Source organism: Cervus canadensis, chromosome 9 (assembly GCF_019320065.1).
Source record: "Cervus canadensis isolate Bull #8, Minnesota chromosome 9, ASM1932006v1, whole genome shotgun sequence".
In the NCBI taxonomy this organism is placed as follows: Eukaryota; Metazoa; Chordata; class Mammalia; order Artiodactyla; family Cervidae; genus Cervus; species Cervus canadensis.
In genome coordinates, this window is record NC_057394.1 from 58,573,518 (window position 1) to 58,597,663 (window position 24,146).

Sequence of the window (24,146 nt, forward strand, 5' to 3'; positions counted from 1 at the left end):
CTTCCCATAAAAAATGTGCTAAATTCCTTAACTTGAGATATCTTATTTTCTTTAATTAACAATAATCTTTTGATATTCAGACTACCTGCCCCTTGTTAAAAACTTGTATATAACCCAACTCCTTCCCCTGCCTCCTTGGAACACTCACAGTCACTTGAGGTGCTGCCTTCCAGGCTTGAAGTCCTAAAAATTCCCACCAAATATAACATAACTCTCAATTTTTAGGTTGTGACTATTTTTTTTTAAGTCAACAGCAGGAAGGCTTCCTAAAGGTCATCTTTGTTCATTCCTTTCCCAAGAATTAGAAGCAGTTTTGATCTCATGAAATAGAATCATTGAAATTTCTACTTCATTTCATTGTCCCATTGATCCATGATGCCTCAGTTCCAGAGTGAGATGTGTTAAGCAAATGGAAACGTCAAATGGATCACCTCCTACACAATCAGGGTTGAAAGAACAGGCAAACATGTCTCCCAGTCAGATCAGTAAAGCAGATGATATGCAAGCTCTTGAGAGAGCACAGTCAATCCATCAAGTCCCGCATGTCCACAGAAACTTCACAGAGGCTTCCATGGGACTTGCAGAAGTGGGGAGAAAGCAACTGTTGCTCCCCTCCTAAGATTCCCATCCCTTCCAGAAACTCAGGGTCTAGTGCACTTGTGTGTGTCATTATTGTTCCAAAATAAACAAATCTTAGAAACATAACACTGGCTTGCGTGATTCTCAAGGTGAAAGGAATCACCTATAGTTCTTGTACACATCTCAGATGTGCATGTAGCTAGCACCTGCCTATGTAGGAGGAACGGCTCACTGGGCTTAGTTATCCTGTTCTTGAAGTAGCCAAAAATTCAGAAAGAACATTCAAAGGGGCCAACAGGGAGGACTTTTTCTCCAAGACTCTCTAAGAAGAAAAATGAATCCAAGCCTACAACGGCTCAACAGTGAGGCACACTCTATAATGATTTGAACGGGAAGAGATGTACCAATGCCAGCAACATAAAAAAGACAAAATTAATTCAAAGATTTGAGACAAGGATGTGATTTGGCTAAACATTGTTTCTGCCTTTCCTTCCAACCCACTTTAATTCAAGCCGCTCGCATCTGGTGTTTTATGTGAAGTCAAGAGGAAAACCTCAGTGAATGGATGCTGAGCAGCTCCAGGATAGGAACTTGGCCTGTGAGCCTGTAGAGGTGAAGACAATCACAGAGGAGATCCGCCTGCCAATCTCTAGGTTTCAGAGCACGGGATTTGTACAAGAACCTTCACTTCAGTTAGAAGGAATAAAGGAGAGGTGAAATAGTTAAGACAGAATCAAACAGAGGTAAAAATCATATTGAACCCACTCTAAATAAAAAATGGGACATAATTTTCCTAGGAAAAACTTAATCTTCAATTGTTTGTGTGTTGTAATTCAAACTACGCAAATTCCTTCACTTGGAAAAAGTAGACTCTTAACATAAAAAAATGCAATGACCTTGTTGCTCTGTTGTGATATCCAGCTCATATATAAATAGCAAATGAAGATGCTAATTTCTATATTCTTTTAGAATATCCCTTTTTTTTTTTTAACTGAAAGCTATTAGTTTGTTAAAAAAAAAAAAAAGAAAGAAAGAAATTTGAATGTTTAAGTAGTAAATCTTGGATGATTTTAATTACATTCAGTTCAGTCCAGTTGCTCAGTTGTGTCCAACTCTTTGCAACCCCATGAATCTCAGCACGCCAGGCCTCCCTGTCTATCACCAACTCCCGGAGTCCACCCAAACCCACGTCCATTGTGTCGGTGATGCCATCCAAACATCTCATCCTCTTTCATCCCTTTCTCCTCCTGCCCTCAATCTTTCCCAGCATCAGGGTCTTTTCCAATGAGTCAACCCTTCACATGAGGTGGCCAAAGTATTGGAGTTTCAGCTTCAACATCAGTCCTTCCAATGAACATTCAGGACTGATTTCCTTTAGAATGGACTGGTTGGATCTCCTTGCAGTCCAAGGGACTCTCAAGAGTCTTCTCCAACACCACAGTTCAAAAGCATCGATTCTTCAGTGCTCAGCTTTCTTTATAGTCCAAATCTCACATCCATACATGACCACTGGAAAAACCATAGCCTTGACCAGACGGACCTTTGTTGGCAAAGTAATGTCTCTGCTTTTTAATATGCTGTCTAGGTTGGTCATAACTTTCCTTGCAAGGAGTAAAGGTCTTTTAATTTCATGGCTGCAATCACCATCTGCAGTGACTTTAAAGCCCAGAAAAACAAAGTCAGCCACTGTTTCCACTGTTTCCCCATCTATTTCCCATGAAGTGATGGGACTGGATGCCATGATCTTAGTTTTCTGAATGTTGAGCTTTAAGCCAACTTTTCACTCACCTCTTTCTCTTTCATCAAGAGGCTTTTTAGTTCTTCTTCACTTTCTGCCATAAGGGTGGTGTCATCTGCATATCTGAGGTTATTGACATTTCTCCCATCAATCTTGATTCCAGCTTGTGCTTCCTCCAGCCCAGCATTTCTCATAATGTACGCTGCATATAAGTTAAATAAACAGGGTGACAATATACAGCCTTGACATATTCCTTTTCCTATTTGGAACCAGTCTGTTGTTCCATCTCCAGTTTTAACTGTTGCTTCCTGACCTGTATACAGGTTTCTCAAGAGGCAGGTCAGGTGGTCTGGTATGCCCATCTCTTTCAGAATTTTCCACAGTTTGTGGTGATTCACACAGTCAAAGGCTTTGGCATAGTCAATAAAGCAGAAATAGATGTTTTTCTGGAACTCTCTTGCTTTTTCGATGATCCAGCAAATGTTGGCAATTTGATCTCTGGTTCCTCTGCCTTTTCTAAAACCAGCTTGAATGTTTGGAAGTTCATGGTTCTCATAATGCTGAAGCCTGGCTTGGAGAATTTTGAGCATTACTTTACTAGCATGTGAGATGAGTGCAATTGTGTGGTAATTTGAGCATTCTTTGGCATTACCTTTCTATGGGATTGGAATGAAAACTGGCCTTTTCCAGTCTTGTGGCCACTGCTGAGTTTTCCAAATTTGCTGGCATATTGAGCAGCACTTTCACAGCATCATCTTTCAGGATTTGAAATAGCTCAGCTGGAATTCCATCACCTCCACTAGCTTTGTTCGTAGTGATGCTTCCTAAGGCCCACTTGACCACATTCCACCATGTCCGACTCTAGGTGACTGTGAGTGCTCACACCTTCGTGATTATCTGGCTTGTGAAGATCTTTTTTGTACAGTTCTTCTGTGTATTCTTGCCACCTCTTCTTAATATCTTCTGCTTCTGTTAGGTCCCTACCATTTCTGTCCTTTATTGAGCCCATCTTTGCATGAAATATTCCCTTGGTCTGTCTAATTTTCTTGAAGAGATCTCTAGTCTTTCCCATTCTATTGTTTTCCTCTGTTTCTTTGCATTGATTGCTGAGGAAGGCTTTCTTATCTCTCCTGGCTATTCTTTGGAACTCTGCATTCACATGCATGTATCTTTCCTTTTCTCCTTTGCTTGTTGCTTCTCTTCTTTTCACAGCTATTTGTAAGGCCTCCTCAGACAGCCATTTTGCTTTTTTGCATTTTCAGACTTGAACTATTCTGCATACTGCCTAAGTCTGTAGGTTAAAAAAATAATAAAGCAAACCTGATTTCAGATGCATGAACAATAAAAGGTAGCTTGCAGCAAGCAGCAGTGAGAGGTGGGTGGAAATGATGGAAGCAAGGTCTTAGTTTCCCAGACCAGGAGTCCTCACCACTGGACCACAGGAGCCAGCAGTTAGGGCTAGAGTCCCTAGTCCTTGCCTGCCTAGGCAAGAATGAATTCAGAGGAGGAGGCAGAAGGTAAAGCGTAAAGTAAAAAGTTTATTGAAAAGAAAAGGACACATGGTGAACTCATGGAGAGAGTCACGCCTTTGGGAAGTTTAAATCCTTTATAAGATGGCAGTTTTCTGAGTCTTTGTTTTCCCTCCAGCCAATCATCTTGCTTTATCCCCCCCCCCACACCCCACTCCCCACCCCATGGTTAATTCCTCTCAGGACCCTCCGCTGGGGTGTACATGCACTCTTCAGCCAAACTGGATCTTAAAGTGAAGGCTCCCGGGAGGAGTGAGACTCATTACGGCCCGGCGTTATCCCTTGACTTTTGACCCACAGAGAATCTTTCTGTGCATGTCTCGTATCTCCCTGTCTTAAAAAGAGGAGGGCAGAAGATCCCTTAATGATTTACTCCAACAGGGTTTTTTCCTCTCTCTCTTTGTCCTTGCCATGATTATTACCTTGAGATGTTTGCAAGAGGCAAGGACCAGTTATTTGTAAACGAGAGGATGATTGTAAATTCCTCAGTTGAGGCTCCCCTATCTCTTGCCTTAGGAAATGCCACAGGAGACTAGTTGTAAATATCCAATCTGGACATTGATCTCCTACATCTATTTCCTACATCACCTACATCTATCTCTACATCAAAACCACTGAGAATGTTGTGCAGAACCCCTATATTCAGAACATACATTGTGTTAAAAAGAGTTCTGACATACTGTACTGTCGGCCTGATGGAGGTGAGTAACCCCACCAAGAACTTCTTTTGAACCTCATTCAAACAGTGAGAATAACACCCCATTGTAGGGTTATTGTGAAGACAGTGATAATAAAAGGGTCTAGAACTAGCATAACACAGATTGGGTGCTAGACAAATAATAGTGCCTTTTACTTTCTTTTGGCACCATGGGTCTCCTCAAATGTGCAAAGCTGTCAAGCCAACAAAATAACTGAGAAAAGGGACTGTACTCCCGAAACACTTAACAAAATCTGGGTGAATAATTTGAAAAACGATATTGATGCACACTCATCCCACAGGAACTAAAAGGAGTGTTTCTCACCTAGGAAATCCCATCTCTACTAATCTTGCTCAGAAACTTCCTGCCAAAATTTTGCATTGCTCTGTACAAGCTTTATTCTCATTTATAAATGGATATTTCAAGGTGATTTATCAGAAGCTCCTTAATTCTGATCTGATAAGATAGGCACCATAAATTTGTAAGGACTCTTGAGGTATCTCCCAGTTTAGCCTGGCTTCTAGTCGAGATCCTTTTATGTCTTAGCTCTCATTATCTTGTTCAATTGTCAGGGATCAGTTGGAGCTTCAGTTCTTATTGTCTATATTCCCCATAGAGGAGTTCTGAGATATGGCAGACTGCTGCTCTCTATTTTCCCAAATTTCAAAAATATGCCACATAATTTTTACTTTCTTTGGGATATCCATGTTGTATACACATCTGGGTGGTCGGGAAAATATCTCCTATTTTGCATCACGCTGCACTTCTATAAACAGAGAGTCATCTGCTCTCATTTCCCCGGTACTCTGGATAGTATATGAGGTTGTTGCCAAAAATGGGGAGAAGATTCTGTGGTCAGGGGAACAGTCGAGATGTGGGCTGGGAGAGGAGGAAGTGTGGATCAAGGATGAGGAATGAAGAGTGAAGAAGCAGGTGAACTAAATCGGGTGAGTATATTAGGTGTGCCGGGCTTCCCTGGTGACACAGATGGTAAAGAATCCACCTGCAATGCAGGAGACCTGGGTTCAATCCCTGGGTCGGGAAGATCCCCTGGAGAAGGGAATGGCAACCCACTCCAGTATTCTTGCCTGGAGAATCCCAAGGACGGAGGAGCCTGGCAGGTTGCAGTCCACTGGGTCACAAATAGTTGGACACGACTGAGCAACCAAGTACAGCACAGCGCTGGGTGTACTGGGGGTAAGGAGTGTTTCAGAAAATGTGGGGCCAGGTGGAAGTGTTGCAGAGATAGCAAGACCACACGAAGAGAAACAGAAGGCATATTAAGCTGCAGAGCATGTTGGTCAGGGCTTCACTCAGGTAAGTCCACAAGCAAAGGATACCTTGTTGTATGTTGTCTTATTTCTTTATGAAAAGAAGTCACTAGGGAAACGTCTCCATAAAGATGCCAACAAGGGCACGGCAATCTGCAAAACCACAGACCAAGATACCTACATGCATGCCTCCTATCCACCTCCAATTCAGTCTTATAAACTGAGCCTTTTATGTTTTACCTTGGTTTTCCACTTAAAGCTTTGGAGTTTTCAGTCCTTAGAGTCTGAATATTGTTGTGGTTTTTTTTTTCCTTTGAAAAATAATACACAAAAAATTCACTTTATGAATTTTCTTTCATCCTATTTACTAATGACAAAAAAAAAAGCATCCAAGATATTACTGAAACTATGACCATGACCCTAACTGAATTAAATCAGCATAATTCAACAACATACTACAGACCCTGCGGCTACAAACATGTGCATCTTTATTTACAGCTCCATTAGTTTGGACCTGAACTTCAGCCCTTTGAAAATGTCAGTACACATAGGTTGAGGAGATAGTCAAATCTTTATCCTTGGTTCGTTAATATAATTGCAGTCATTGACTTGTTTTGAATTCACATCCAAGGGCACTATGCACCAGCCCGTTTTCCAAGGATAGAGAAAGAAAAAGAGATGAGATCAAGACGGAAATTGGAGATAGAGACTACTGTAGAGAAATGCAGTATCTTATATCATTTCACACATCTATCACAGCAAAGGACCCATTTTCAAACAAGATCATGAATATTTCTTTAATGAGATGCTTTTGGTATTCTCCTAAAGAAAATATTTCTAAAACCACTTTTTTTTTCATTTATTTTTATTAGTTGGAGGCTAATTACTTTACAATATTGTAGTGGGTAAAACCACTTTTAATTGCCTTGTAATCTATACAGTGTATGTGGCTGATTCTGTTCTACACACGGTATTGGCGTGGAGTTACCTTTAGAAAACAGAATTGCTGAAAGGTGACTGTCAAGTCCTAAAATCAAGTGCAGACTCTCAGAGCTTGAAAGAGCAGACACAGATTTTCATTCTATTCATGGATATAAAAGCTGCATAGTACCATACACGACTTTGCTCAGTGTTAATTGCATACAACAAAAACAAGGGGGAACATCTAAACAGGCTATGAAGAAAAGGAGAAAGCAAAATGTCAACTCTGAAGGAAGAAAGGAAATTAAATACTTCAAAAAGATATATATATATATATATATATATATATATATACACACATATATATATGTATATGATAGAAAGTTGAGAAATTGAAACTAAAATGTACAAGAAGGAAGATCATTTTCCTGTCAATGTTAACACTTTTTTGTTCTGACATGTCTACCTTGCTATCAACACTTTTACTGTATTTAAACTTCTCAAGTACACTGAAGCTTGAGAGTTGATTGTTTAAAAATGAAACAAAAGTTAAGCAAAACAACCAAACATTGAAGAGAGATTTCAGCTCAATATAGAATAGTACCTAATTCATCCCTGCTGATTTTTCTATTCATGTTGACAAGGTTAATTTGTGTCTCACATTATTTCTTTCTTTCTACTCAGTATTTTTGCAATGAAATAAAACACATTCAACCTGACCTTTAAAGAGAATTATGTTTCTGTTGCTTATGTGAGAGATCTTAGTAACTCCCTCCTGCTTGAGGTTTTTTGGTTATGGGTCTTTTACCTTCTTAACAGAATCACAATAACCATACCTCACAGGCGAGGCACCCTGAGGTTACAGATGGGAAGACAGAGTTCTAGCTCCTCTTGGCAAAACAGCATCCACTAAAGGTTGGAAGAATCAGCTCTAAATCATTCAAGGTGCTGTCAGGGAGATACTCTTTCTCCTACATAGCAGTTTGGGGATTAAGAAACCTAAGAATCTTCTGAGCATGGAAAACACACACATATGCATGCATGTATGTTTTTATGCATATATACCTGTACACAAACATGCATGTGTATATATAACATCTACTTTAAATGTTATAATCTATATATGTGCACATGTGTGTGTGCATGCTCAGTCATGTCCAATTCTTTGCAACCCCGTTGACTATAGCTCACAAGGCTCCTCTGTCCATGAGATTCCCCAGTCAAGAATACTGAAGTGGGTTGCCATTTCCTTCTCCAGGGGATCTTCCAGATTCAGGGATCCGACCTGCACCTCTTTCATCTCTTGCATTGGCAGTCAGATTTTTTACCACTGTTCCTTATATATGTATACATATATAAATACCCATATGTATATTTATGTGTGTGTATGTTTCAATCATGGTGCTATAGAAAGGGATTATCTGGGCCATATATAACCAGCATAGTCTTTTCCTTCATGATAGGCTTCTGAAATGTTAATGATAGCTATCTTAATATGCTTATAACAGATCACATAACTTTATTTATTGGGGATACCTGAATTACTGCTTACCATATACATTTATTGGCTTCCCAGCTGACGCAGTCGTGAAGAATCTACTTGCCAATGCAGGAGACATAGGTTTGATCCCTGGGTCAGGAAGATCCCCTGGAGTAGGAAATAGCAACCCACTTCAATATTGTTGCCTGGAAAATCCCATGGACAGAGGAGCCCGGTGGGCTACAGTCCAGGGTGTTGCAGAGTCAGACATGACTGAGCAACTGAGTACACACACACATATACATTTATCAGTTCAAGTGAAACACGACTGTCACTTAACTGAAACACAAGTGTCACACAACTGTGTAAGTGGTTTTTATCATTTTTTTCCTTCCCTGAATCCATTTTTCAGTAATTGAGCAAAAAAATAAACTCCTATTAGTAGTAACACAGAAAACCTACAAAATGAACTTTATCATAAATAGATGTGGCATGATGGTCCAAAGAATAATTTGGCTAATTTTTTAGCTCTTTGTTCGTGTATTAATTACTTGTATGTATATGGTTCAGGGTCATAATCTTAGAAATTAGGACAAAAAATATGGTCTCTGTAAAGATTACATATAATTATTTACATATTACTATCATCAAACTGGTACACATGACAAAAATTAGTTCATTGTTATTTTGTTTCTCAAGATGCGGGCTTCCCTGCTGTCTCGGACAGTGAAGAATCTGCCTGCAACTTGGAAGACCTGGGTTCAGTCCCTGGGTGGGGAAGATCCCCTGGAGAAGGAAATGGCAACCCACTCCAGAATTCTTGCCTGGAAAATCCTCTGTCCCACCAGGACAGAGGAGCCTGATTGGCTACAGTCCATAGGGTCTCAAAGAGTTCGACAAGACTGAGTGATTAACGCTTAAGGTGGGAATGACTCTGTTCCATTTCAAAGGTTTCATTCAGTTAGAATTTTAATTATCTTTTAAAAGTTATAAAGTCATTTGTTAGGTCTGAGATGTGCATTTTGAGGCATGAGACAGTATAAAATTTTATGATTTGGAGTCTATGTAAAAAGTCATCTCTATATACTACACTGTGATAAAGATGGGAGTACTTCTCACTAGATACTTCGGATAAAATTTATTATGGAAAACATGGTTATTGCTTACCAATGATCCCACGTGACCCTTCCTCTGCCATATATTTCAGCTTTCCTTGTTTGGACCATGTGATTATGTCTTATCAACCAAATATGCCATTTCTGGTCCAGAAGTTTTAAGAGTGACTTGAATTCTTTAAACTCTGTCTTCCCCAGGCCCAGCATAATGAATGTATTATGTAGAAATAATAGCCATAGGATAAAAACAGTCTAGATTCTGCAGTTTTGGTTAGGAATTTCAATACCCCTGTCTCAATAATTGAGAGAATATGTAGACATAAAATCAATAAATATAAAGAATGCTTGAAAAACATTATCAATCAGCTTGACCTAATAACTCCACCTGGCAATGGCAGCACACACAGTCCTTTAATACAAATGGAATATTTATGAAACAAGACCACTCTCTGGGCCATAAAAGAGGTCTAAGTAATTTGAAAAGTGTGCAAACTACCTATGCTCCTTAATGGCAATATAATTAAATTAGAAATCAATAACTAATCAATATGTGGCCAATCATGAAATATTTAGAATCTAAATAACATGTTTTTAAATAACCAATGGATAAAAAATAAAATTAAAACAGTGAAATAAAATTATAAAGTATTTTGAATGAAATTCAAATGAATGCACAACATATCAAAGTTTGAAGGCACTAAAGTAGTACTTAAATGACAGTAATAACATTTATTTAATAGCACTGAATAAACTAGATTACAATAGAAAAAAGGTTTCAAGTCAATAACCTTAATTTTCACCTTAAAAAACTCAAAAAAGAGCAAATTAAAATAAAAGTTAAAAAAGGAAATAGTAAAGATTAGAACAGAAATGAATGAAATAGAAAACAGAAAAACAATAAAAATGCAAATATGCTCTCTTGACTGAGCTATCCAGGCATGGTTATTTAAGATCCATAAAATTGATATATATCTTAAAAGACTGATCATAAATAAAAAAAAAAAGTAGAAGTAAATCACCAATGTGAAAAACGAAAGAAGCAGAATGTTATAAATTCTAAAGGCATTTAAAGAAAAAAATGATGACAGCTTATATGAAATATAAAAACTGCTTTTAAAAGGCACAAATTATCAAAGTTCACTGAAGAAGAAATAGATAATATGAATAGCCCTTTATGTTTTTTTTAAGCTGAACTTTAGGTTAACATGCTCTTCACACAGAAAATTCTGGACCAGATGGCCTCCCTGGTGAATTCTAGCTAACTTTTAAGAAATAATAATATCAACTTTATATAAATTTCTAGGAAAACATAGATAAAGGGAGCAATTCCCAATTAATTCTATGAGGCCAGCATATTCTCCCAAAATTGGACAAAAATGTTTAAAAAAATTATAATTCTATAAGTTTCATGAATATAGATGCAAAATCATTTAAAAATTTTAGGAAACCTAATCTAATACTATGTAGAAAAGATAAGGCCTCACAATGAAGTAGAGTTTATTCCAGGAATGGAAGATTAGTTGAATATTCTTAGGTGTAATTTATCATATTAACAAGTAAATAAGAAAAAAATTATGATCATTTCAATAAATTTAAATAATTTTGATAAAATCCATTATACATTTCTAATTTAAAACTCTTAGCAAACTAGAAGCAGAAGGGATCCCACTCCAAAAAATAAAAAACCTATAGCTAACAAAATATTTACTGACAAAAGTATGAATAATTTCTTTTTCAGAACAGTGATAAAACAAAGATGCTCCCTCTCGTCACATCTATTCAACATTGTATTGAAGTTTCCAGCCAGCACAATGAGGCAAGTAAAAGAAATTTAAAACATGCATTCTGGGAAGGAAGAAGTAAAATGTGTTTTATTTGAAGACAGTATGATCATTTATGGAAAAAGGAAATCTATTGACTCTATCAAAAAGGTAACAGAACTAATAAATAAGTTTAACAAGATTACAGGATACAAGATTAATTCATAGGAATCAACTGCATTTCTATACTCCAGCAACAAACAATCAAAAATTGAAGTTATTAAAAACACAGTATCATCAAACAGTATTAAATTTATAGGGATAAATCTGACATGAATGTGCAAAACTTATGCACTTAAAACTACAAAATAGTCATCAGAGAAGTCAAAGAAAGCATCTAAAAATAGAAAGATAAACCATGTTCATGGATCAGAAGGGCTCCCTCACAGCTGTTGGTGAAGAATTGGCCTGCAGTGCTGGAAACCCGGGTTCCTGGGTGGGAAAGAGCCCCTGGAGGAGGAAATGGCAACCCAGCCCAATATTCTTGCCTGGAGAATCCCATGGACAGAGGAGCCTGGCTGGCTACAGTCTCTGGGGTCACAAGTCAGACACGACTTAGTGACTGAACCACCACCACCATCATGGATCAGATTAATTATGGTTATTATTTTTCTCCAGTTGATCTACAGATTCAGTGTAATCTTAGTCAGAATTGAGCAGCCTCTTCTGTAGAAACTGGCATGCTGATTCTAAAACTCATATGGAATGATCAAGGATTTGAAATAGCCAAAACATCTTTGAAGGAGAATAACAAAATTCTGTGAAAGAAAACAGGTTTCTCAAAGATGTTTCAATGAAGAAAAGACAGTCTTTTCAAATGCAGGTGAAACAATTGGATAATCATATGAAAAAAAAAACAGCTTTGATCCATACAAAAATTAACCATCAAAATGTGTCATGTGCCTAACTATAAAGCCTACAGCTGTAACATTTCCATTAGAGAAGATAGCAGGAACTCTTTTGAGACTGGTGGTTGAGCAAAGTTTTCTTTCAACATCAAAATCACAATTCATTAAGTTAGAAAATAATAAAATCAACAATTTAATTTCACTAAATTAAGAAATTTCTCTCTTTGAAAGATACTGTTGAGAAAAGATACACCACAGATGGGGAGAAAATATGTGCAAACACATATGTAATGAAGGACTAGCAATCACAAACTCAACAATAAAAAAAAAATCTAAAGGAAAAAAGAGTGAAAGACTTGCATAGATACTTCATAAGGAGAATATAAAGATAGGAAATAAATGCATGCAAGAAAAGATTTAAATAGACTCTTTGTAAAGAGAATATAATAAAGATAGTAAATAAATACAAGCAAAAGTCCTCCAATACGTGCAGCAACATGCCATACTGGAGTCTGAAACAAAAGGAAAAGTCAGTCGTATTAATTCAGTCGTTATTTATTTTTTTGATAGTTCATTGTGGGTTTTTTCCAGTATTTTTCTATTTTTAACTATTATCCGTCTTTTTTAAAGCTTTTTATTTTATATTGGAGTATACCCAATTAACGGTGTTGCGATAGTTTCAGGTGCCCAGGAGAGTGACTCAGTCACACACACATGCATCCGTTCTCCCCCAAACCCCCCTCCACTGAGCAGCTTTCCCTGTGCTCCAGGGCAAGTCCTTGTTCGTGATCTATTTTAATACAGCAGTGCGTACATGTCGATTTATCGTGATTCCTGGCTTTCTTGGCATCCTCTCAGGTTTTGTGCCCAAGATGAGTGTTGCACTCATTTTGTCATATTATTGATCCCATTTCATATCATTAGTAATTAGGTAAAAGGAAATTAAAAATCACAACAAAATACATTTACACACCTATTAGAATATCTAAGATTAAAAAGGGCTTCTCAGGTGGCCCTAGTAGTAAAGAACCCTCCTGTCAATCCAAGAGACAGAAATGTAAGAGAGACAGGTTCGATCCCTGGGTGGGGAAGATTTCCTGGAAGACGGCTCGGCAACCCACTCCAGTGTTCTTGCCTGGATAATCCCATGGACAGAGGAGCCTGGCAGGCTACAGTCCATGGGGTTGCAAAGAGTCGGACATGACTGAAGTCACTTAGCATGCATGCATTCGAGATTAAAAGAAAATTAATCATTCCTAGTGTTGGTGAGGAGCTGGAAAGCCCAAAACTCTCATACACTGGAAATGGGCATGTAGATAGTAATAGTACAACCACTTTGAAAAGCATACTTCTATGACAAGGGCTTCCCAAGTGGTTCACTGGGTGAAGAATCCACTTGCTATGCAGGAGACATGTGTTCCATCCCTGGGTCAGGAAGATCCCCTGGAGGAGGGAATGGTAACCCACTCCAGTATTCTTGCTTGTAGGATCCAATGGATAGAGGAGCCTGGTGGGCCACTAGGCTACAGTCCATAGGATCACAAAGAGTCAGACATGACTTAAGCAGCTGAGCACACACACATATACTGTATGATAAAATCATCCCACTCAGATATTTATGCAAGAGAAATAAAAGCACATTTCCATAAAAGGTCTTCTACATAAATGTTAACAGCTTTATTTGCAATAGCCAAAGAGTAGAAACAATCCAAATGTGCAGTAAATAATTAAAACAAATTAACAAGTTATAGCATATTCATACCATGGAAAACTAATCAGCAATAAAAGAAATGAGCTACTGATAGGTGCCAAAACATGGATTGTCTCAAAATAACTATGCTCTGTGGAAGAAACCAGAAAGAAAGAGACTGCTTACTACATGATTCATTTATGTAAAATTGTAGAAAATGCCAACTAGTTTATAGTGACAGTAAATCACCATAGTGATTGTCAGGGGGAAGGTGAGGGGGTTACAGGGAGTAGAGGCAAGATGGGATTATGTGGGGGCACAGAGACATTCTGAGTGGGAATTGTATACGCACTATCTTGATTGGAGTGATAGTTTTACGAGTCAGTGCACCTGCCAATGCTTATGAAATTGGACTTTTAAAATTTGCACAATTTATTGTAGGTCAATTATACCTCAATAAAGCTGATTAAGAAACATATGGTTCTACAAGAAGGAAGTCATGTCTTAATCTATTACTTGATAGATATCAAGCTGTGGTGTTGGAGAAGACTCATGAGAGTCCCTTGGACTGCAAGGAGATCCAACCAGTCCATCCTAGAGGAAATCAGTCCTGGGTGTTCATTAGAAGAACTGATGCTGAAGCCGAAGCTCCAATACTTTGGCCCCCTGATACAAAGAACTGACTCACTGGAAAAGACCCTGAGGCTGGGAAAGATTGAAGGTGGGAGGAGAAGGGGATGACAGAGGATGAGATGGCTGAATGGCATCACCAACTCAATACACATGAGTTTGAGTAAACTCTGGGAATTGGTGATGGACAGGGAGGCCTGACGTGCTGCATTCCAGGTGGTCACAAAGAGTCAGAGACGACTGAGCGACTGAACTGATAGGTATAACAGAAATGCCAAAGATGTCTAGGAAAACAGTGGTGTCTGTCTCTGGGCAATACTGGAGTTTGAAGTCTAGGAAAAGAGAATGCTACTTATTTTTAAGCCTTTTATATCTTTTGATTTCAGAAGTACATATGTGCATTGTTTGGATAAACATTAAAATCACTATTAAAAAAGGGAAAAGCAGGAGGAATTTTGACTCACTTCCAAGACTAAAAACACAGGAATATTCATAATACTTATAGATAGAAGATAGCAGTGTGGAAAAGAGATTAAACCACATTACTTTATTCTCAAGGCCACTGATTATTGCCTGTGTTGTTTATCTGAAATTCTCTAGATGTTAAAGGAACATTATCCTTTCCTTGCCCAAAAATGATAGTTCTTAAAATATTAAGAAACCTCATCAACTCCCCCAAGAACTTAAAATCTATTGTTGGAAAGCCATGATTTTATGCTTCCTAGGAGTTTCCTAAATATAAGAACAATTTTATCACTTTACTTTGTTAGATCACACATATTCTTATATATTAGAAGAAATAAAGAATATCACCATATGGACAAAAATGGTAGTATGTTGTTTAAATAAGCCAGGTTCAGAACAGTCATCAGTGGTGACCTCTAAAACCTGACTTGTCACCTTCATAAACAAGAACGCTGTGTAATCAAGGGCAAGTTAGTTTCCTCTAGACATACTTTCTCAAATATAAAATAAAGAAGCTAGACTAGTTCTCCAAATCTCCTAGCTTTAGATATATTTAGTTTTATGAAATGATGGCTAAGTGCTGTATCTTATTGAACCTAAAATGCCATTGATAGTAAGATGTGCTATTATTTAATAATACATAATTATTTAATAATTTCTAGCATGCATGCTCTTACACTAAGGTGTTAACATTTAAATATACAATTTCTACTTCTCTCATCAATAGCTATCATAGCTTCTCTCAAGAGTAAGCTACCTCTAATGGAAAAATTGTCTCTTGATTTCTACTTCCCAGCAGCCTGTCTTTCACCTGGTCAAATGGATTTAATCATATCTCATTGCTTTAATGGGTGTTGGTTCCTCTCAGGAGGCAATGAGACCTGTCTCCTCTAAGAATTAGAAAAGCAAAGCTTGCCAGGTTTATTAGTAGTAGTATTGGGGGAGGGGAGGCAATAAATAGGAAATAAATAAACATAGATCCTCATGACTTTTACTGAAAATAGATAGGCAGAAAAAATACCCAGCTGATCAGTAGGAAAATATGTATTTACTTTTGCTTGCTCAAGCTTGGGCATGAGTATAGAAGCAAGCTAGCTCTGGGACCAATTTCTCTCTGCCCTTGCTGCCCTGAAAATGACATTCTTACCAGACCATTAAGAAAACTGTTATAACTTCTAGTGAGACCACCTGCTAGGTCTCAGTACTGGGACGATTACATCTATCGGAAATAATGACCCATAACTAGAATAAAACACATTAATAACATCACATTTACCCAGGATAATGCATTTCACCATTTTATATTGCAGAGACCAAGTTAATCAGTAAAAGCATTACCAAAAAACGAGAGCAACTAACAGACACAGAGGAGATAATGAATATAAAAGCAGAAAGTGCAGGCTAGTTTTTTTCCCTTTAAAACTGAGAAGATATGTAATGGGCAGTAATGGATGGAGCTCTGGTTTGGGCATGGGTAATTCTACCTTCCATCTGTAGGCTCGTGGGCTAAAGGTAGACTGGAAGTGCCTTCCTGTGGACAGAAGAGAAAATCTAAGGTCGTGAGGTTTGATGGAAAGAATTTGGGATTAGGAGTTAGAAGAGCATGGGTCTTTTTTTCCAGCTGTGCTGTTAATGAGCTGTGCGACCTTAAGCAATTCACTTCACCTCTCTGAGCCTCAATTTCTTATCTGCAAAATGAACAGCTTAGACTAGGTGATCTCTGAAATCCCCTCCAATTCTCATATGTTGTGGTTCGAAGCAGAATGTCAACCTGACATGGCAATGCTGTGAAATGTAATAAAAATGCCTATAAAACTTTGGAGCTCTGTGATCCTCAGAAGACAGGCAGAAAGGATCAGATTGCAATGGCATTTAGGAGACTGCTTTGACACGGTGGACAGAGGCCCTGGTAAAACTCAGAAACTTCAGGGACAGCAGCATCAGGAGCAGAGAAGGCAAGCCTGTGATTCTTCTAGTATTTTCTTTCTTGGGCAAATGCTTGGGTTGACTGCAGTTTATTTCAGGAATGTCTATATTTATAGTAACAGGGGAAAATTAGTCACAAATCAGACAGATCAGACACACTAAATAAACCCCAGTTCTTAAGATATAGACACACCTAAAAGTTCAACCTAACAACTGAGTCTTTTTAGAAGTTAAGAGACACAAGAGTAGAAAAGTAGTTAAGTGTCGTAGAGTTAGAGTTCTCTGCTTTGTTACTATGACTGAGCGATTTGGTTTGAGAAAACACATTTCCTAACTTACCACCACGTCGTTTCCACTGAGACACAACATGACTAGAAACAATCATGGGCAAATACTTATAATGAAACAGCAAGTTCTAAAGTTCTTAGGACCCTGGTATGTGTCTTGCCTCCTACACCCTGGTTTGCAGATGCTCCATTCTTAATAACTGCTGTCAGTATTTTGGAGGAAAAAAAAATCCACAGTGACCTTTTCCTTTTAATCAAGACACAAAGTATTGAGTTGATTTTCGGGAAAAGGCAGAAGTGGGTACAGTACGTGCTGGTATTTTGCATGCAGAGTCCCACTGATAACTGCACACCAAAGCCTCTGGGACACAGAAACTCTAATCTTGCTACATAATGCTGTTCCATTTTAGCCTCACATTATTACTTGAATTGAATTTTAAATTAGTCTACTTACAGAACAAATTACCAAAAGTTTAATTTTCCTTTTCCAACAAATCCCACTGCAAGCACCAGCCACCTGAAGCCAAGAGAGTTGTAGGTTTTGTCCAAAAGCAAGTGAAAAAAAAAAAAAAAAAAAACATCAAAATCAACTAATTCTCTCACAAAATAAATGTACAGTTCATTTGTACTAACAATCTTTGGTCAAGTCAGATTTTAGCCAAACATAATCAAAAATGCCCCTTAAGTCGAGCATTCTTCTTGTTACTCCTAAATAAAATACAGAAAATAATGGAAAAGCTGAGAGCTTCTTGTAATGAAGGCAAAAGTGATTGGAAAAAAAGATGTAAAAATTAATGATATCTGGCTGACATTATTTAAATAGACAATGGCTCTATCAATAAGAAGAAGCCCTAACAAATGTGTTTCATGACAGAAATATATTAACCACTTTTCATCATCTGGAAGCTTCATAAATCAGTAAGAGATAATATTTACTCTATCCTGCTGGGGTGGCTTTTTGTATTTCGAAGAGAACTCATTTAATTCTGGTTGCCATAGATACGACAGAGTTCTAGAATGAGTTTTGTTTCATCATAATTGCTGCATGTTAGTATATAAACAGCTGAACTCTACCTTCAACTGGCAGCACTCATTTGCAAATAAAGAAAATTCCTTATCATAAAGTAATTGAACTAGAATTCAAAATATACCATTGAGCCCTTGCTGTCTTCTGAGAGTTAGCAAATATTTCTCAAACTTTAGTAGCATAGTTATCTCTGAAAGGCACATCAATAGTACAAGAAAAATGCAGAAGAAGATTTAAAATGTTTAAAGTGATGCAGAGATTTACAGAAGTTAAAATTATTTTTTCTTGGTCTGTAGCATAAGTCATAAGGAAAATTTTGACCCTCAGGTGATTAATCTGTCTTTTTACCAAATATCTGTGACTTCATGTAGATATTAAATTTGAAGTGTGTTAGTTCCCAGCCAATTCAGCACCAGTTGTTTCAATATCAGTTTATCCACAGACACATGCACAAATCTGGGAAATTACTCTTAAACTTGCTATGCTTTTGGCATTAATTCCAAAGCTTAAAAGGTAAAAGAAAAGGAAAACACATATCCTCTTGTTACTTCTTTAAGGTAGGAAATATCCAGAAAATATGAAATCAAAATGAATTGGATCCTGAAGTGAAGAGAAGTGAAAGTCGTTCAGACATGTCCGACTCTTTGACCCCAGGTACTCTGCAGTCCATGGAATTCTCTGGGCCAGTACACTAGAGTGGGCAGCCATTTCCTTCTCCAGGGGATCTTCCCAACCCAGGGATCAAACCCAGGTCTCCCGCATTGCAAGCAGTTTCTTTACCAGCGACAACCCGGGAAATAGGAATTTAGAAATCACAGTGAACAATATTTGTGCCCCAAGAAAAACCCAAACGCGATTTTCGTAGACAAAAGCCCAACAATCTGAAGGTAGCAATTCAAATGTCAGTTCAGTTAAAAATATAACCCTTTAAATTTTGAGAAAAAAAAAAATTACCTGTTAATCACGGGATCTTTTTAAATATGTATTTGTCTGGTAAAGTTTGACAATGCTGCCTTTTGAAATTCGGAAGGAGAATATGTCATGAGAATATGGAAGAACAAGAAACTTCAACTAAAATTGTCTTTTCCCATATGGCAGCTTAAGACAAATAGTCTGAAGCATGTTATTTTGAGAGACACACAATTTTGAAATAGTTGAAGGTACCTCAAGTTATTCAAGAAATGAAAAGTAAAACGAAATACTTTGACCTATTGACCTTAGAGTTTTCCTGTTTGGCTAGAGGTTGCATTCAATATCTTCCATTAGAAATTCTTTCAATTCTATATTTGCAGTATTTATTGTTCTGAAGGGGAACTATTTTCTCATATATGTTAAAGTTGAATCACAACCATTTGCATGGCATTTCACTAAAATATATGGTATTGAACACGAATAAGACAATGTGTTAATAATTTAAGAGATATGAAGTTGGATAGTTCTTACCCAAAGAAATATGTATTAGAAGAACTAAGAAAAAAAGGGAGAGGTGTTAAGATAATAATACTATCTAGTAACATAATATGGGCTGTGTATGAATGTGATAAAAGAAGAGCAAAGTTCTGTGACAGTCAGCACAGCAAAGAGATTCACCCTTTGACACCTTATGCAGCTGGAAAAGGCTTCACGGAGGTGGTGGCATTTGAGTTTGGCATCATTAAAGTAAGATCAACAGGTTAGCATTATCAAGTAATATTCTAATATTCTGAAGGCAGGAAAAATACTAGCAGAGACCAGGATGTGTGAAAGCTTTATTTTTTTCCCTAGAATAATTGACAAACTTTTGATAGATGTAGGCATAAACAAATGCATACTAATAGAAGTACATACTGTCATTATTAAAAAGCCACACAATAGTTGTGAAAGTTTTAGTTCAATTTATAAATTGAGGGTAGAGATATTCCCATCACACAGTAAAGCATAGAAGGATACTGTATCACTTGAGTGATGTGTGGTAGCAGCTGGCGGGGCAAAAACCAGGCTGTAGAAACAGAATACTCACTCTGACTCTAATGGGATGGAACTAGAAAAGGTACTTAACCTTCTGAGACTGTTTTCTTATCTTAAGTAGGAATATTAAGTGTGCTACTTCCTACATTGTCATGAGTACTAAATGAATTGTTAGGTATAAAACACTTGAACTGATGGGTGGCAAATAGAAAGCAGCCGGTGTTGCATTAGCTCATTTTCATTATGTGGAGCAGGGCAGAAGATATTCTCATGCAGATATGGGGACTTTCATTTTCATTTTCTTTGATTTTCTTTAGAAAAGTTGTGCTCTGGACAACTTCAGCAATGGAGGAAAAACTAAGTTAAATTAAACTTGCCAATTAAAGATAACTTCCTTTCAAAAGTCCTTCAAATTTCTTTTTCCTCATTGTAGCGGTCCTGGAATCTGGCTGCACTTTTGAATCACATGAAGATTTCTTAAAAATACTAAGGCCGGGATCCTACCTCCAGGGATTCTCATTTAACTGGGCTTGGCCATAAGGAGTTTATTTTTCATAAGAACTTTTAAAAGCTTCCCAGATGATTTTAACATACAGCCAAGGTTAAGAACTGCTCCGCCAGTGGTAAATCATCTGCCCATCTTCACAGACCCTGTAGGAGCAGCGTCAGTCCTTCTCAGCAGGTATTTCCTTCCTCGCCTCTGTCCCCCTCCGGCTGGCACAAGGGGACCGTGTGACTTGTCGCAGTGATGGGTTTCAGTCTGGGGGCTTCCCTCCTCTCCACTGTTGTGGAGGTGGCCTATTTTGGTTCCTGGGCGGTCTGCGCTGCTGCCTACTGAAATGTGGATCTGCGGTGAGCCCTGCCTGCCTGCCAGTCCAGTAACACCCAGTCCCACCCGAACGTGTAGACACTTGGCTGGATGTGCCGCCGAAGCACACCCTCACACACATACCTCCGGCTGCGAAGTCCCAGGCTGCTCCATAGCCTTTGCATCTTTACACCTAGGCTGCCGATGGTCACTGGTCCTCTTGGCCCACGCATATACATACCCTCAACACCAGGTACATCGGAAAAGTGTGAAAAGTTGTTAGCTGCTCGGCTGTGCCTGACTCTTTGCAGCCACGTGGACTGCAGCCCGCCAGGCCCCTCTGTCCATGGGATTCTCCAGGCAAGAATACCGGAGTGGGTTGCCATTTCCTTCTCCAGAGGCTCTTCCCGACCCAGGGATCGAACTCACATCTCCTGCACTGCAGGCAGAGTTTTTACCGTCTGAGCCACCAGGACCCTGGCAGACCCTGTGCAGGCCATAGGATCTGGGATTCTTTTGCAGGTGAATCTGTCTAGACATCCCCTTCCTTCTGCTCTTGCTTTTCTGCTGCTCCTGGACGTCTGGGGACTCTGGTCAGATCTCCGTCATCTCGTGGCTGAGACCTAAAAGAGGGGGTTTTCGTTTCATTCAGAGGAAACGGGGGCACCTCATCTAGTTTCCCCTCCTTCCACCCACGTCTATCCTTTGGACAGAAATCTGCTGCCTCCTCCTCCAGTTTCTATAATCCTTCCTAAGCTTACTTCCTCAACATTTCCTACGCTGTAGCTTAAGGGATACTCTGTGATCCAAGTCCCCTCGGCTCCTCTCTGGGCAAGCAAAGGGCAGATTTTTGGAATTCAGAAAAATCTTTGTCAGTAAATCCCAGAATGTTTTTCTCACAGTGGAGACAAAAACCTTCATTTTTAGTAAAAATTTAAATAGTAATTTTTTTTCCCTTTTGTGCTCCCATCCTAACATCCCTGCCTATATCTATCCTTCTTGCAGCAATCAGGAAATAGTGCCACATAAGGAATTATAAAAAATAAAAGTATAATTTTGTATTTCAAACTATACTATTCCCATATCTGTAATTGGAAATGATTCCAGCTTGAATCTTCCACTCTTCTTCAACATTTAGCTTCTAACCTAGAAGACAGAATACACCTAATTTCAACCCTCTGGTTTTGATACCACCAATTCTTTTCTTCTTTCTCAATCCAAACCCTACAGTACGCATGTGTTGTGTGTATGTCTGTGTGAGTGTCATTCTTGTTTTGCTCACTAGATCCTTTAAGTTTATAAGTCACAACATGCCAAATTTAAAAGTAGGACTCATGCCTTGAATAACTGCCGCCAAGACTAAGAATGTCGGGCATGTAGTAAGAATCTAAAAATATTCCCTTACTACCAACGATCTCTCCTGGACCACTGAGTTTGGAGACTTTGAAAGATGCATCTTTCTTTCCCTTTGGCTTCTCCAATTCTTCATGGAAAAATAAATGTGCTAGAGTTCCAGCTTCTCTCATTAAAGATTTAATCAATGTCCGGAGATTCAAGTCTACACAGTGTGCTTCTACCTACAGATACCAAGATGGAGATCGCTCCACCCAACTCCAGCCAGACACCCTCAGCTGCAGTCTTCCTATCAGTTCTGCTTCTGAAAGCTAAAGTCAGGACTGATTTTTCACTTTCTGCCCCACCAATAAGTATACTTGGCTTTTTACAATGGCAAAGAAATGCATTTCCATTTTTTAAAAGCTAGAAAATTTAGAAAAAGGTTTTTTAAAGCATACAAATAAATCCTCAAATATTAACAATATTATCATTTTGGCATGCTTCCTTCCATGAGTACATTGTAAATTATAATCAAATGGATAGCTGCCTTTTACATTTTAGAATATGTGATGTATATTTAAATAGTCATTCATATTTGTTTCTACTATTTTTGCTTGTAAATAAAACTATGATTAAAACAACACAATGAACAAAAAATAATAAATCACAAGTGTGTAGCTTCCATGTACTAGGCTAACTCTTTCACATCACTATATCTCACAGATTTGTCCGTCAGTATTAGTTTCACAGATAAGGAAGAGATGGTACATATATACAGTGGAATATTAGTTAGTCATAAAAAAGAACAAAATAAAGCCATTTGCAATAACATGGAAGGATCTAAAGACTGTATACTAAGTGAAGTAAGTCAGACAAAGACAAATATCATATGATATAGCTTATATGTGGAAGCTTAAAAAATGGTACAAATGAACTTATTTACAAATCAGAAATAGTCACAGATGTAGAAAACAAATTTATAGTTAATAAGGTAAAAGAAGTATAAATTGTAATTGACATATACACTACTATATATAAAATTGGTAGATGCCCATCAGCAGATGAATGGATAAGGAAGCTGTGGTACATATACACCATGGAATTTTACTCAGCCGTCAAAAAGAATTCATTTGAACCAGTCCTAATGAGATGGATGAAACTGGAGCCCCTTATACAGAGTGAAGTAACCCAGAAAGATAAAGAACATTACAGCATACTAACACATATATATGGAATTTAGAAAGATGGTAACGATAACCCTATATGCAAAACAGAAAAAGAGACACAGAAATACAGAACAGACTTTTGAACTCTGTGGGAGAAGGTGAGGGTGGGATGTTTCAAAAGAACAGCATGTATACTATCTATGGTGAAACAGATCACCAGCCCAGGTGGGATGCATGAGACAAGTGCTCCGGCCTGGTGCACTGGGAAGACCCAGAGGAATCGGGTGGAGAGGGAGGTGGGAGGGGGGATCGGGATGGGAATAAGTGTAAATCTATGGCTGATTCATATCAATGTATGACAAGACCCACTGAAATGTTGTGAAGTAATTAGCCTCCAACTAATAAAAAAAATTTAAAAAAAAAAAAAAAAAGGGATACAAGGAAAATATAGCCTCCTTCAACCTCTGGGAAAAAAAAAAAAAAATTGGTAACTAATAAAAATCTAACATACAGCAGGGGGAAATCCACTCAGTACTCCTCAATAGTTGCTATGGGAAAAAATCTTTAAAAAAGAGTGGGTATGTGTATATGTGTAACTGATTCACTTGGCTGTACAGTGGAAAGTAACACAACATTGTAAATCAACTGTACTCCAGTAAAAATTAATTTTAAAAAATGTATCATTTTCATTTTAGAGATTAATAAATTGAGAAAATATTATATAATTTTTTCACCAAAAATTTAATTCTCTGACACCCTACTTTATACATAATTCTATTTCCATAGGAAGAAAAACTCCAGAAGTAGAGTCAAAAGTTCAGAACATTTTAATTATTTTATGCTGTTGATGCCTATATCTAAGTTGC